Source organism: Dipodomys spectabilis, unplaced genomic scaffold, assembly GCF_019054845.1.
Source record: "Dipodomys spectabilis isolate Male_0828 unplaced genomic scaffold, ASM1905484v1 ptg000067l, whole genome shotgun sequence".
Lineage (NCBI taxonomy): Eukaryota > Metazoa > Chordata > Mammalia > Rodentia > Heteromyidae > Dipodomys > Dipodomys spectabilis.
In genome coordinates, this window is record NW_024870744.1 from 6,301,516 (window position 1) to 6,313,614 (window position 12,099).

Consider the following 12,099-nt stretch of genomic DNA (forward strand, 5'->3'; position numbering starts at 1 on the left):
AGGCCAACCACCCAGCCCAGAGGCCCCGACCAAGTGGAAGGAAAATGGGCATCACTGTGAGGGCCAAGGGCACAGGCCAGGACAGGCTGGACACACCATCTAGCCCAGCTGAGGGTGGCAGCACCCTCATCCTGCTGGGATTGTGGTGTGGAAGGCAGCCCAGGGCCCCACCCGGCTCCGGCAGGCCACTCCCAAGCCTAGCTTCTTACCTGAAGAAGACCACAGCAAGAGTCATCAGGAGAAGGGTTCCGGGGTGAAGCAAGTAGTGCTTCAGTTTTCCTGAAACACAGAGTGGGAAGTTCAGCTGCTCCCCCGCCTTCCCTCACCCCTCCCGGCATCTATTTCCTTTGACTTCCTGTGAGGAACCTGGGCATGCTGGGCCAGCGCTGGTCACTGAGCTACGAAAGTCAGGAGTTTCCATGGTTAAGAGTTGGAATATTGGTGCTGGGGACGTGGCTCAGTTAGGAGAGTGCTAGGGAAAGAGCAAAAGCTTCAGGTACTGAGTTCAAGTCCCAGCCTAAGAAAAAAGAAAGGAAGAAAGGAAAGGAGGAAGGACAGAAAAAAGAAGGAAGGAAGGAAGGAAGGAAGGGAGGGAGGAAGAAAGGCAGGGAGGGAGGAAGGGAGGGAGGGAGGGAGAGAGAAAGGGAGGGAGGGAAGAAGGGAGGGAGAGAGGGAGAGAAAGAGTTCAAATACGGCTAACAGGCTTACTGAAACAGAAAGGCTTACTGAACACCACACACACCACCACCTGTGATTGGCTCAGGCCCCAAAATCAGTCCTTTTAACTCCCTGTACTACTGGTCTACCTTTACCTTACTGTTTCCTCCTCCTCCAGCCATGAAACAAATAACTCCGACTAGCTTCTGGGAAACCAAGGAACCAGGCAGGGAACACCTGACCTCTCATTTGTGTATTTGGCCTTCACTGAGGTTGGAACCCAGGCCACATTCCTGCTGCCCTGGCTTGCTCAGCCAGCACTGGAGCACTTGGGCCACACCCCCAGCCCTTATTTTTGCTGATTATTTTGGAGATGGCGTCTAATGGACTGATCTGCTGTGGGGAGCTCCAAACTGTGATCCTCAGATCTCATCCTCCTGAGTAGCTAGGATTGCAGGTGTGAGCCACTTCTACCCGGCCCCGCCTCTCCTCTCCCCAGCCCCGCCTCTCCTCTCCCGGACCCCGCCTCTCCTCTCCCGGGCCCCGCCTCTCCTCTCCCGGGCCCCGCCTCTCCTCTCCCAGGCCCCGCCTCTCCTCTCCCAGGCCCCGCCTCTCCTCCCCCAGGCCCCGCCTTCCCCCTCCCTGCCCCCGCCTTTTCCCTCTCCCCGGCCCCGCCTCTGCTCTCCCAGGCCCCGCCTCTCATCTCCCGGACCCCGCCTCTCCTCTCCCAGGCCCCGCCTCTCCTCTCCCAGGCCCCGCCTTCCCTCTCCCCGGCCCCGCCTCTCCTCTCACGGGCCCCGCCTCTCCTCTCCCAGGCCCCGCCTCTCATCTCCCAGGCCCCGCCTCTCCTCTCCCAGGTCCCGCCTCTCCTCTCCCAGGTCCCGCCTCTCCTCTCCCAGGCCCCGCCTCTCCTCTCCCAGGCCCCGCCTCTCCTCTCCCAGGCCCCGCCTTCCCTCTCCCTGGCCCCGCCTCTGCTCTCCCAGGCCCCGCCTCTCTTCTCCCAGGTCCCGCCTCTCCTCTCCCAGGCCCCGCCTCTCCTCTCCCAGGCCCCGCCTCTCCTCTCCCAGGCCCCGCCTCTCCTCTCCCAGGCCCCGCCTCTCCTCTCCCAGGCCCCGCCTCTCCTCTCCCAGGCCCCGCCTCTCCTCTCCCAGGCCCCGCCTTCCCTCTCCCCGGCCCCGCCTCTCGTCCCTGTCCTTGGCTCCACCGCACTCACCCGCCAGTGTCCACTGCTGGGGAACCATGGTTGCGGTCCCCTTCCGCTGTCCTCCCTCGAGGCCTTCAGGGCCGGATGAGCCCCAGGTTTGTGCCCACGGAGGAGACGGAGTCACCCTGGCCAGGACATTAGGAGCGCAGCGACCTCACCAACGGCCGCTCTCCAGGCTGGCCGGGAACCCGCCCCGGGCCCCGCCCTGAAGCCCGGTGGCCGCCTCTGGGCCCCTGGCCTCTACCCCGGATGCCCGGCCCTGGACGGCGGCCTGGGCCTTTCCCTCCTGGGCGGAGGAGCCGAACAGACTCCCACCCTGCTCGGCCCCCAGCCCAGAGCAGAGGCACAGGGCCCCTCCTGCTCCCCTTGCCGCAGTCTCCGCCCACAAACCACCCGGCCACGCCCCTCCCGCCCTGAAGCCCCTCCTCCAATTCCCCACAGGAACCCTGACTGGCTGAGGTGACCAGGTGCCCCGCCCCTTTCCTCACCCCACTCCAAAGGCCACGCCCCGACGCCACAACCCTGAAGCCCTGCATCTGCACGTGGATTCTGCGGCTCCGCCCCCGAACCCCTCTGCCTCCTGACCGTGCCCCTAACCCTGAGGGACAGGACCCGATGCCCCTGCCCACAGAGGCCCGCTTCGCCGTCCGGCCAGGGAGGGCTGTCCGCCAGGCCCTCGCCGGGCCCTGGGTCCGCAGCGCTGGCTCAGCACATGCGCTGCCGGCTCAGCCCCTGTGCGGACCAGAGAGGGGCGGGCGGGCGGGGGCCGCTGCGTCAATAATCCTAGCTGCTAGAGAAGTGGGGATCGGGAAGACTGTGGTTCGAGGCCAGCTGGGGCAACAAGTCCATGAGGCCTCCATCTCAGTTGACTTCAGAAACAGAAGTTGGTGCAGCAGTGAGCACGTGCCATCCAAGCTAGGCAGGAAGTGAAAGTAGGCAGACTGAGGTCCTGACCCACCCAGATGCAACAGGAACAGTCTATTTGGAAAAATAAAAGCAAAAAGGCTGAGCCCATATCTCAAGAGCACAGTACCACCCTAGCAACTGCAAGGCCCTGTCTTAGTTTAAACCCCAGGACTGAAATTCCCCCAAAACTCAACCGTAAGAAGCCAAACAATTCTGTGTAAAAAGGAGCTAAGATCTTAATGGACACCTCATCAAAGAAAACATGCAGGTGGCAAATGAGCATTTGAGAAGATGCTTGACATCGATGTTACCAGGGAGATGCAAGTAAACCAATGGTGAGACCCTGCACCCTGTCACAATGGCCAGACTCCAAAGGCGACAACACCAAAACTTGACCAGGATGTGGAGCAACAGGAACTTCCAACCATTGCTAGTGGGGAGACAGAGCGGCCCAGCTACTGTGGAAGGCATCTGGCATGTATCTCAGCCAGCACCAGTGGTTCCAGCCTGTGATGCTAGCAACGCTGAGAACAGAAGGATTGTGGTTTAAGGCTAATCCAACCAAAGAGTTTTCAAGACCCCTTCTTACCCCCACAGATCGGCACAGTGGCCCATGCACTTGTCATCCCAAGGACAGCGGTCCCACAGACATGTCCCACTGTCTCTTCTTTATTAAGGTTTTCTGATCAATCATGGGGATTGAATTGGGCAACTGAGCTCTGTCCATGAGGTCATTTGCTCAAGGCGAATGCTCTACCACCTTGAGCCAAAGCACCAAGTGTAGTTTCATGGGGATTGTTTGGAGAGGAGTCTTCCCTGCTGGCTTGGAGCTGCAATCCTCAGATCTGAGCCACCTGAGTAGTGAGATTCCCAGGTGAGAGCCACCCGTGCCCAGCTGCCACTCTCTCTTAATAGCGCTCAACAAGAGCAATTCCTCCACTCTGTCAGCGGCAGCAGCGGCAGCGGCTGTGGCTGCCGCATCTCTGAGCATGAAGCACTCCCCTGGTGAGAGTGTGTGATCTCCTTCCCCAGGCCCCAGGGTGTGGATTCTCAGCACCCCACCTCCCCAGCCCTCAGGGTGCTGGCTGGTTCCCCAGAAAGCCTAGCACTTGACAATTTCTCCTCTGCCACTTGGGTTGTGATTGTGGTTTGTGTGGATGCCACTTATAAAAAGTGAAATGCACGCCAGCTGCTCTGGGCAGGGTGCACAGGCCCTGCCTTCCGGGGGATGCACCAGGGTGGTGGCACCTCTACTTCTGCAGAGAGCCCTCTAGCATCCTGAAAAGCGCTTTGTCACAGCAAGTGGGACAGTGTCTCATTCCCCTTGACTGGAAGGAATCCAACCACAATGACCGCACTCCAGTGCAACAGAACTTTAATCTCACACCAATATCGATTCCATGCGCACAGGTCTCTCTTAAAATTGTCTTTGCCCCAATCAGGCGCATTTGGGGAGTTGTGCTGGCAACACTCACTCTCCACCGCCCTCACGGGAGGCTCTGTGCACCCTGACAAAGGCCGCAATGGCTCAGGAGTTGGGAAGGCTCTCCCATGTACCTGGCACAGGGGCAGAAGTGCTCTGCGCAGGAGAAAGGTTAGCATGCAGGGCGGCTGTGGGAGAGGGTCCTGTGGAGCCCACAGCACAGGGTGGTGACCTGCATCAGAGTCAAAGCTGCCAGACAAGGCAGAGAGGGCCGAGCCAGGGGCCAGGAGAGCACCACGCCCACTGCTCTGTGAAGAAGCACCAAGAACATTATCATCCTGGAGGGGGAGACTCTGAGGGCAGGCCAATGTGTTCAAAGGCAAGTACCATTCTGACACCAGGAGAGGATGGCGGGTCTATGATTCTGCATGTGCCATGGATTTGGGGTCAAGGCCAAAGAACATATGGACTTGGCCACACGGTCATCTTGATAACAGAGGGGATTGTGGGCAAAGATGCAGAGTAGGTTCTGCATGTGGCAAGCAGAACAGATTTGACTGTGTCCTGAGTGGGAGGTCAGAGGAGGGTAGGCTGTGGCCTGGGCCACTCTAGCCTGCGTGTGCTGAGCCCCTGGCCACCCAGCCCAGGGGAGACATCTGCACATGCTGTCCGTAAGTGCTTCCCTTTCTCTTCCAGGGAAGAAGGGGGAAGCCGGCTCCATGCTTGATCTAGGCCCTCTGCGGGGAGGTCCATTTCTAGAGCAGAAAGTGGCTGTTGGCCAAAGGCTTCATGGTGTAATACACATGCACACCATCAGGGGTGATCAGTTCTGGTGGAAGAGGGACACAGCCCAAGTCAGCAGGACTGACAGGGACTTGTACACGCCAAGCATCTGAGAAGCTCCTACACACCAGACCAGGCGTCAGCAGGACGCTGCCCTCCCTGCGGTCCAGTGCCGGGAGCATCAAGGGCCTGGGATGCCTGCCCGGGAACAGACTCTGCTGAAATCTATCCTGTCTTGCTCAGGAAATTGCTTGTGACTCTGGCTGGTGCCAGATCCTCCTGGAGGGGCACAAGGGATTCCCCTGCTGCCCTCACTGCGGCCTCGAGGATCCGGACCTCCAGGCCCAGCCGGCTGTCCAGAATGCACAGCAACTGCGGGGAGCACTGTCCTACTGAGCACCAGGAGGGCTCCAAGGAGCCCCATGGGGCAGGCCTCGACCCAGGCCCTCTGCACAGCATGCATTCCAGGGCCTCCACCCAGTGAGGCCCCAGCACTCAGCAGCACTTGCCTTTCCTGCAGGCTGTTCCTCCTCCCAGTCCCTCTGGCCACGAGTCTCCTGTCAACTACATCTACCCTGCACTCACCTCCTGCCCACATTCTTGTTTCTCATCCACCATCATTAGTCTGGCTAGGCCTCTCACTTCCTTTCTGGGAAGAAGGGAACCCATGCGGCCTTCACCAGGAGAAGGGTGCAGGAAACTAGCAAAGGCTTGATGACAGGCCAGCGGCAATCAATGCTGATCATCTCCACCAAGGTCCTGATGGGTTTTAGCTCATTGCAAAGACCACAGAGCAGTGAAACCATGGGCAGAAGCCTTGATAATCTGGTACATAGGAACTCTCTGTGTCCGTCTCTCTTACTGTTTGTCATTCTGTCCATGTCTCTGCTCCCCCACCTCTATCTTTCTGTCTCTCTCTCACTCCCATGTTTCTGTCTCTCATCCTCCTAAAGACATTGGCCACTCTCCACTACATGTGAGCAACAACACAGAAGCAGAGAAGATGGTCAGCGAGGTCTCCTTAGCTCTCTCTGAGCCTTGATTCTGTTCCTTCCACGACACTGACTCAGCTCACAAAGGTGTGCTTTTGCTGTCACCAGCATGGATTCATCACAGGACTCTGGTGGAGCACTTTTGGATTCCTGAGTAGGGAAGGGTACCTTTCTTCAATGCTCTGGGGACAACTTGATGGTCTCCTGGAGGCTAGACAAGTACTTTTCCATTGAGTTGCACCCATATGTGAGATTCTTTCTGAAGCCATGTTCCCCCTTGGAGCAGACAGAGTGTCTTCTGGGGAGGGATGCGACCCCTGTCCCATAGCACTGCATGCTCTGCCCTCTGCACTGATGCTGTCTCTGCACTGCCTGTTCCCTCTGCGGGCAGGCCAGGTGGGAGGGCAGGGCAGTGCCAGGGCAGGCATGTCCAGAGTCACTTCGGCCATGCTGGGACCTGGAGCATCCAGTGCCCACTTGGGGCTCAGTGCCCAAAGCCCACCCTTCTGCTGCTGTCCCCGCATCCGGGCCTGTGCACATGCCCAGCTTGCTCTGCCATCTCCCTGGCTGTCTGCCTCTGACTCACTTTGATCCTGACACCATCTGGACCAGCTCCCTGTCTTCTGCCCGGTCCTCTGGCACCAAGACTGTTGTTTTGTGTGGGGTTTTTATTTTTATTTTTGCAAATTCTTCATTGTGCTTAAGTGATTACATAATTTCACAAATGTCACAGTATTTTGGGATAGTGATGCTTAAAGTCACAAACACATGCTAACTTTCCTGGGGCAAATTGTCTATCGTGGTCTATAGTGTATGAGTTCTATGAGCTTTGACAATACAGTGATGTTCCACATGGGGTGATGTGCACAGTCCTCTCCTTTTGCATAGTGTCAGCTCTTCCCTCTTTCCCACTCCTTCCCTCCCTTCCATCGCTGCCAGTGAGTTGCTTAGTTTGTTTTGGTGTGTGTCCAGTGCAGCTGATGGGTCCCACTGTCCTATGTTTTCCCCTGATTCCTCTAGTTCTGTGTCCTCCTCCTAGTTTCCCTCCGGTGTGCACCATAGACACTATCTATGTGATCAGCAGCATGGGCTATTTACTAGTGATTGGACCAGATGAGTGGAGGTCCTTTGTTTCTCAGGTCTTGTTCTCTTTGTCCTATCACCGTACATTTTGGATTTGACATCCACTTATCAGGGAGACCATGTGTCGTTTGTCTCTTTGCTCTTGGCTGACCTCACTCAACATGATTTCCCTGCAAATGCCATTATTTTGTCCTGTCTAATGGCTGCATAATATCCCATTGTGTATAAATACTACAATTTTTGGATCCATTCACCTGTGGTGGGGCCTCTGGGTTGTTTCCATAGCCTGGCTATTGTGAACAATGCTGCAGTGAACATGGAGGTGCATGTGTCCTTGTATCCTGGTTCCTGTTGTTCAGGATAGATGCCTAGGAGTGGTATGACTGGGTCGTAAGGGAGGTCAATAGTTAGCTTTCTGAGGACCCTCCAGACTGCTTTCCAAAGTGGTTGTATAAGTATACATTCCCACCAGCAGTGTAATAGGGTTCCTCTTTCTCTGCATCCCCTCCAGCATTTGTCATTGGCTGACTTTAGGATGTGGGCCATTCTGACTGGGGTAAGGTGGTATTCTCAGGTTTGTTTTTATTTGCATTTCCTTTACAACCAGGGATGATGAACATATCCTCATGTGTTTCTTTGCCATTTTTATCTCTCCTTCTGAGAAGTCTCTCTTTAGTTCCCTTGCCCATTTACTAACTGATTTGTTGGGTTTGGGAAGGATTTATTTCTTGAGCTCCCTGTTTATACTGGATATTAACCCCTTGTCTGATATATAGCTGGTAAATATTTTTTCCCAGGTAGTTGGTTGTCTTTCTAGTTTGGTTGCTATGTCATTAGCTGTGAAGAAACTTTTTATTTTAAGAAAGTCCCATTTGTTGGGACTCTTGAACTCTGTTCAGGAAGTTCCTGCCAGTGCCTATAAGTTCAAGTCTCTCTCTTACTTGGTCCTGCAGTAGTTTCAGAGTTTCAGGTTTGATGTTAAGGTCTTTAATCCATTTTGAGTTGATGCTAATGCATGGTGACAGGCTGGGGTCCACTTTTAGTTTTCTGCATGGGGCCACCCAGTTTTCCCAGCACCAGTAGTTGAAGAGGCTGTGCTTTTTCCACAAAATCAGCTGACTGTAGGCCTGTGGTTTTATTTCTGGATCTTCTATTCTATTCTACTGGTCTTCGGGTCTGTGTTTGTGCTTGTACCAGGCTATCTTTGTCAGTATGGCTCTATAGTAGAGTTTGAAGTCCGGCAATGAGACTCCTCCCATGTTGTCCTTTTTGCCCAAAATTTTTTGGCTATTCTAGGTCTTTTGTTTTTTTTCATATGAATTTTGGGCTGTTTTCTGTATTTCAGTAATGTACATCATTGGGATTTTCATAGGAATTGCACTGAATTTTTAGGCAGTATGGCCATTTTTACTATATTAAGTCTGCCTAGTCAAGACCATGGAAGGCCTTTCCAATTCCTGGTGTCCTCTGTAATTTCTTTCTGTAAGTTGTTATAGTTTTCATTAAATAGTTCTTTTACATCTTTGGTTAATTCCTAAATATTTTATTTTGGGGAGGTATTATGAATGGGGTTATTTCCTTTAATTTCCCTTTCTGCTTGTACATTGTTGGTGTACAGGAAGGTGACTGATTTTTGTGGGTTGATTTTGTATCCTGCTACTTTGCTGAGGTATAAGTTCTAAGATTTTGGGGGTGGAGTTTTGGGGATCATGTAGGTATAGTATCATGTCATCTGGGAGAAGTGATAGTTTAACTTCTTCCTTACCTATGCAGATCCATTTAATGTCTTTTTCTTGCCTTATTGCTCTAAGGAATCCAGGACTATATTGAAGAGGAGTGGAGACAGTGGGCATCCTTGGCTTGTTCCTGACTTTAGGAGAATTGGTTGTAGTATTTCCCCATTGAGTATAATATTGGCTATTGGTCTGTGGCATATGACTTTTATTGTTTGAAGGAATGTTCCTTCTATTCCTATTTTCTCCAGAGCTTTTAACAGGAATGAATGTTGTATCTTATCCAAAGCCTTTTCTGCATCAATGGAGATAATGATGTGGTTCTTGACCTTGGATCTGTTGATGTGTTGGATTACATTTATTGATTTATGTATGTTAAACCATCCTTGTATCTCTGGGATGAAGCCTACTTGGTCATGGTGTATGATTTTCTTTATGTGTTTCTGGATTCTGTTGGCTAGAATTTTGTTAAGGATCTTTGCATCTGTGTTCATCAAGGAGATTGTTTGTAGTTCTTTTTGTTGGGTCTTTGCCTGGTTTGGGGTGAGTGTGATATTCGCATCGTAGAATGAGTGGGATAGCTCCCTCTTTTTTTATTTCGTTGAAGAGCTTGAGGAGTATGGGTATTCTTCTTTAAAGATCTTATAGAATTCCGTTTTGAACCCATCTGGTCCTGGGCTTTTCCTTGTTGGAAGACTTCTGATTATTTCCTTTATCTCATTGTAAGATATTGGCTTATTTTTATTATTTCTTCTTTGCTCAGTTTGGGCAACTTGTATTTTTCTCAAAAGGCATCCGTTTCTGCTAGGCTTTCTTTCTTTAGTGAATATAGAATTTGAAAATAATTCTTTATAATTGTTTGGATATTTTGAGTATGTGTTGTGATTTTTCCCGTGGCATCCCTGATCGTGTTGATTTGGATTTCCTCTCTTCTTTTCTTAATTAATCTTGCCAAAGGTCCATCAATCTTAATTTTTTTTAAAAAAGCTTTTATTTTTATTAATTTTATTAATAATTTTCCCATTCTCTATCTCATTAACTTCAGCTCTTAATTTGGTTATCTGGCTCCATCCAGTAATGTTATGTTCCATTTTTTCATGTTTTTCTAGCAGTTTTACTTGCAGCATGAGATTATTTACTTGGTATATCTCTATTTTCTTGATGTGGGCCCTGATGGCGATAAATTTGCCCCTCGGGACTACTTTTGTTGTGTCAAACAGGTTTCTTTGTGATGTGTCTTAATTTTCATTGAATTGTAAGGACTTATTTATTCCTTCTTTAATTTCTTCTTTAGTTTCTTCTGTTACCCAGGTATTGCTTAAAAGTGCGCTGTTCAATTTCCGTGTATTTGAGGAATTTCTACGCTATGCTTTGTTATTGAGAACTAGCTTAATTCCACTGTGGTTGGATGGGATACAAGGCATTATGTCAATCCCCTTGTATTTGCTTAAGTTCCTTGTATGAACTATGATATGCTCTATTTTGGAGAAAGTTCTATGAGCTGCTGAGAAGAACATGTACTGTGTCATTTTAGGGTGGAAAATCTGTAGACATCAGTTATTTCCGCTTGACATATGGCCTCACTTAATTCTGTAGCTTCTTTTCCAATCTTCTGGTTGGTAGCCTTGTCCTTTGGTGAGAGTGGGGTGTGAAAGTCTCCTAGTATGATCATATTTGGATCTATTTTTTTCTGTAAGTTTGAGAGTATTTGCTTACCATATTTGGGTGTTCCAATGTTTGGGGAGTATGAGTTGATAATGATAACACCCTCTTCTTGGATTGTTCCCTGTATTAATATGTGCTGTCCTTCCATGTCATTTTGTATTGATTTTAATGAAAAGTTTATTTTGTCAGATATCAGGATAATTACTCCTGCTTTCTTACTGGGGGCATTTGCTTGGTAGATCTTTCTCCAACCCTCACTCTGAGTGTGTTTGTATGTTTGGCTGAAAGGTGGGTCTTCTGAAGGCAACAGATGGATGGGTCTTGTTTTTGGATCCAATCTGCAGTTCTTTTGCTTTTGATTGGTGAATTCAGTCTGTTAATATGTATGGTTATTATAGAGAGATGCATTGTGTTTCCTGTCATTTCCTGTTTTCTTAAGTTTTCCTTCTGTCCTTTCCCCCTGTGCTTACTAAGTTGGAAGTGTAGCAATACCTGTCTGATGAGGATCCCTGTTCCTGATTGCTTTCTTCAGGTTGTGTCCCCCTCCTGGTATTCTTTGTAATACTGCTTTATTGGTTATGAATTCATTTATTTTCTTTAGTATTGAACATTTTAATTTCTCCATCAAATGTGAATGCTAGTTTTGCTGAGTATATCAGCATGGACTGGCAGTTATTGGTTCTCAGGGCTCGGATCGTACTTTCCCAGGCCTTTCTTGCATTCAGTGCCTGTGTGGAGAGATCTGCAGTGATTCGGTTTTTTCCCATTTGTAATGTAGCTCTTTCTTTCTTTTTCCAGTATGCAAGATTGTTTCTTTATTTTTCAGATCTATCATTTTTTCTATAAGGTGCCTAGAAGTGTTTCTCCTGGGATCCTGCTTGTTAGGTGTTCTATATGCTTCTGTTATGTAGGTAAGATGTTCTCTTTTAAGGTGGCAGAAATTTTCATTGATAATCTTGCTGAATTAGGTGTTGCATTCCCTTGCTTTGATATTCCTCACCTTCATCCACTCCAATTATATGAAGGTCAAGTTTCTTGGCACTGTCTGCTTGCTCTTGGATTTGCCTTTGGCATAATTTAAGTGATTTTTCCAGATCTGTGACTTTTTTTCCCCAGTTGCTGCATTTTGTCTTCCATATCTGACACTCTAAATTCCATTTCGTTCACTCTGTTACCTGTGGCTTCCATTGTGGTTTGCAGGGAGGAAATTGATCTATTCATGGATTCTATGTTGGTTCTCAGAGTATTAATCTCACCTCTTAGTGAGGTGTGTACTGCATCTATGTTTGCGTGCATCTCCTGTTTGCAATCCTGCATCTCTTTTGATATTTCGTTTCTGTGTTCTTTAAACTTCTGACCTATTTCTCTCTTTAATACTTGAGTAATTGCCTCCAGCATCTCTTGAATTCAGCATTGTTCTACTATTCCTGCTTTGCTTCCACTGGGGCTCTCCTCTGGGTGGCTGCTGGCTTTTGGGGGTAGCTTGCTATCCTTTAATTTTTCTCTTTCATTTTCGCATGGGGATTCAGGGATTGTTGGAGGTTAATCTGAAATTTTGTTTTGGTCAATAGGTGGCTGTCTTTGCTTGGTTCTGGGTTGGTATCTGAATCAATTGAAGAAGCTCATTCTCAGCCCTGGATTGGCTGAGAGAGT